This window comes from Limulus polyphemus, unplaced genomic scaffold, assembly GCF_000517525.1.
Source record: "Limulus polyphemus unplaced genomic scaffold, Limulus_polyphemus-2.1.2 Scaffold294, whole genome shotgun sequence".
Classification (NCBI taxonomy): domain Eukaryota; kingdom Metazoa; phylum Arthropoda; class Merostomata; order Xiphosura; family Limulidae; genus Limulus; species Limulus polyphemus.
The window spans coordinates 535,416-539,630 of record NW_013665904.1 but is presented as its reverse complement, the minus strand read 5'-3'; the positions used below and the strand labels follow the sequence as shown (position 1 = coordinate 539,630).

Below are 4,215 nucleotides of genomic sequence, written 5' to 3'. Positions count from 1 at the left end.
AATTTGTTTGTTTGTTTGTTTTTGAATTTCGCGCAAAGCTACAAGAGGGCTATCTGCGCTAGCCGTTCCTAATTTATCAGTGTAAGACTAGAGTGAAGGCAGCTAGTCATCACCATCCACCGCCAACTATTAGGCTACTCTTTTACTAACGAATAGAGGGATTGACCGTTACATTATAACTCCCCCACGGCTGAAAGGGCGAGCATGTTTGGTGGGACGGAGATTCGAACCCGCGACCTTCAGATTGCGAGTCAACTGCCCTAACCCCCTGGCCATGTCGGGCCCACTGAACGTTTGAACCAATAATAAAAACACAAACTGTACATGGCATTTGTCTGAACCCGTTTGTTTGTTTTTTTAATTTCGTGCAAAGCCACGCGAGGGCTATCTGCGCTAGCGTCCCTAATTTAGCAGTGTAAGACTAGAGGGAAGGCAGCTAGTCATCACCATCCACCGCCAACTCTTGGGCTACTCTTTTACCAACGAATAGTGGGATTGACCGTCACATTATAACACCCCCACGGCTGAAAGGGCGAGCATGTTTGGTGTGACGGGGATTCAAACCCGCGACTCTCATATTGCGAGTCGAGCGCCCTAACTACCTGGCCATGCCGGGCCTTGTCTGAATCTAGTAGAGAGCATGTGCCGAAGAATAGTAGCGTTTATTCTGACTTAGAATGATTCCACATCGTGGACAGTGATAACTAAGACCACTCCCCCCCCCTTTCATAACTATACGTCCTTATATTATTTTTAGGCTAAGGCATGTAAGCATTGAATACTTAAAGAACATAAACACATTTATCTATAGGTTGTTAGAGAAACTAGTTTTGTATTCACCTAAGGATTATTCATAGAGTGTTTGTTTAGTGATAGATATTTTAAACATTATAAATATATCATTGCATGCATTGAAAATTTACGCTTCACAAGAAAGAGGTCAGGAAAATATCAAAGATCCATATTTACTTACTACAAATTGTTATTTATTCCTGGTTTCACAAAGTAATACTGACGGTTTTGGAAGAATGCTTTACACTTCCTGATCCTTCTCACAACCCATTTTTATTATTGTTATTTTATGTCAGAATATCTCCTTTATCAATTCTTATATGTTACTATATTATATATATGGGGTGCCCAAAATTTCATCTACACAGCCTACCAATATGTAAATAAACACACACTTCAGAAAGAATCTCGTAAACTGTTGTCCATTTTCCAAAAGTGTTACAAGTTGGCATAGTTTCCTATTAAACCTCTAGGTCTGAATAACACCGCATACCGTGCAGGAGACAAGCAAAATGCATGAACGAGTTAGCTCAAAACGGCGTTCATAAATCACGTGACATGGTTTCTCATTTACAGCCGTGTGCTTAGTTGTCGGCACTTTCTGTACCTCTCATGACTAATTATTTTTGACACCTCAGAATCAATAGAATTTAGTGATATTGGATGATGCTAAATAACACAACGTTGTCACTAAGGAACGTTGTCTAACGTCACGTGGCTTCAGTACAAGAGCCAAGTAAATGTTGTCTATGCTCACACATGTATCTTAATTTCGTGAGTTGGTAGAACACTTTTGTGGAACATTGTATGGATCATTTGAGATTTTGCCAAGTTGTTTTTGGATCGTCAAAAGCCACTAGGGAATACAGTTACTTGGAAAAAAAAGGTTTATCAGTGGTTTCTACAGCAGCTTCAACAGAATGATATATGACAGCAAGGTTTTTCTTCATATTTGTTTGGTCTCTCTGTGAAATAGAAATAGAAATAAATAGACACTAACACAAACACTCAAAAATGAAAATTGTGTGTAACTATATTCTGCATTATTGTATGAGAATAAATAATTTTTGTACCAGTAAATAAAGAGCTAACTTAATATTCAAACACAGTCTAGAAAGCTATATTTCCATTGCTAATTTAATATTCAAACACAGTCTAAAAAGCTATATTTCCATTGCTAATTTAATATTCAAACACAGTCTAGAAAGCTATATTTCCATAGCTAGTTTAATATTCAAAAACAGTCTAAAAAGCTGTGTTTCCACAGCTAATTTAATATTCAAACACAGTCTAAAAAGCTATATTTCCATTGCTAATTTAATATTCAAACACATTCTAGAAAGCTATATTTCCATAGCTAGTTTAATATTCAAGCACTGTCTAGAAAGCTATATTTCCATAGCTAGTTTAATATTCAAGCACTGTCTAGAAAGCTATATTTCCGTAGCTAGTTTAATTTCCTCTGCTTCTGTCCAACAGTTTCCGTAATGAATAAAAACACTATCAATTTCTCGGTCGAGAATTCACACTGAGATTTTGGATTCCCGTGAGATATTACATAGAACTAAAACTACTTTCTTGAATTATCATTTCAAAGGTGAATTTCTGTGCACTGTGTAAAACCGCCATACCTTGAACTGTTCGCGATTGTTTTCTCCAAGGAACTCGCATCATGTTAGAAATTATATTTCATAAAGCTTCAAAGTGCTGAACTCATGAATTTGTCTGTCAAAGCCGAAGGGGAAAGCAGAGTTTAATTATAACAGTTTCTAACATTCTCCCGAACGCTTAAACAAAACACTAAATAATTCATTAACACAATATTCAATATTTTTAGTAACATGTCACTCGGAGTAATGATATACACACGAACCCAATATTTGTCACTCACACTCAATTTGTGCAAATACTTTCTGTCTATCAGCAAATGCAAGACAAACTCAAACATCAGTTGATACAAGCTGTCAAACTGTTTGCTAAATTACTCTTATTTTAGTTATTCTATTCATTTCAAGTTCTTCTAGCATAGATTGTTCAACTTTATTTTACGCCTACTTCGGATGTTAGTTAAAGTTAAATTCCAACACTTTAACCTAATCATTTAGCTCAAGCAATAATCTATTCCATTTTCCACTTAGTCCTTTAACTGATGTAATAATGTGTTAAACTTAGGCCTTTAACCACTGCAATCATCTGCTTTACTCAGCCATTAAGTTAATTTGTTTCACTTGTCTTTAACTATTGCAATAAGTTATTCCATTTAGTTTTTAGCAAAATATTTATCTACGTGTTTCTTTGGGTACTGCGAATATTTTAATCGGTTTCTGCACGTTGTCCTTTTTGTTGATACAAACACGTATTACATTCACAACTTTAGTTACTGCCTCACGTTTAACCCTTAGCATTACTTAGGTACTTAAAGTAACTCCTATTCATAGCCCTTCAGGTAATGTAACACTCACTCCTACTTGGTTACTGTAATAATCTGTTGAGACTGCAAGCGTTTGTTCCTCTTAGCTCTTTACTTGCAACAGTGATAATGTCTATACATTTACCTCCTGTAATCATGTTACATCTGATCGATGGAATGTTTTTAGCCCTTTAATTATCGAAATAATAAATATCATTTTGTCTTTTAACTACTTTAGAGTTGTATATTCCATTTAGCCCTTTACATTTTGCAATGCTATTTTCCACTTTTTTTAAGCTACTACATCGTTCATTCTAATTAGCCATCTAGTTTAAACTGCTGAAATCTACCGTGCCGTATACTTTCTGCAATACTTTGTTCCACTTAGTTAATTAGCTACAGCAACCTTCCCTTCCACGGCAATAATCGTTTTACTTAGCCTTCTAGTTATTGTAATTTATCTTCTACAAAACCCTCTAACAAACTGCAATTACCTCTTCCACTTTATCAGTTGCAATAATCGTTTTACTTGGCCTTCTAGCTACTGCAAATTACCTTACAAAACTTTGTAATAAATTGCAGTTATCTGCTCTACATAATTCTTTGCCCCCCAGTGGCACAGCGGTATGTCTGCGGACTTACAACGCTAGAATCCGGGTTTCGATACCCGTGGTGGGCAGAGCACAGATAACCCATTGTGTAGCTTTGTGCTTAACTTCAAACAAACAAACAAACAAACATAATTATTTCTTCTCTGCAATGCATTTACCTGTTACAATTCTCTGTTCTTACAATCAGTTATGTATTCGGGTATTTCAATTAGTTGTTTAACTTATACTTCTGGCTATCACAGGCACCTGTTTTATTTGGCTCATTAGTCACATAATCAGGTGTTCCTCTTATCCATTTATCTACTGTAATAATATGTTCCTCACAGCACTTTAACTACTGTATGGATACGTTTCATCTGTCCACTTAAAAGCTACCATAACATGTCCGATTTATTCTTTAAT

At 35.8% G+C, this 4,215-nt stretch overlaps 1 protein-coding gene across 3 annotated transcripts in view; it reads left to right on the top strand.

Moving 5' to 3' along the window:
* Nucleotides 1-4,215, top strand: part of LOC106457122 (potassium voltage-gated channel protein Shaw-like) — a 172,767-nt gene that overhangs the window by 142,970 nt on the left and 25,582 nt on the right. The gene's annotated exons all lie outside the window — the stretch shown is intronic.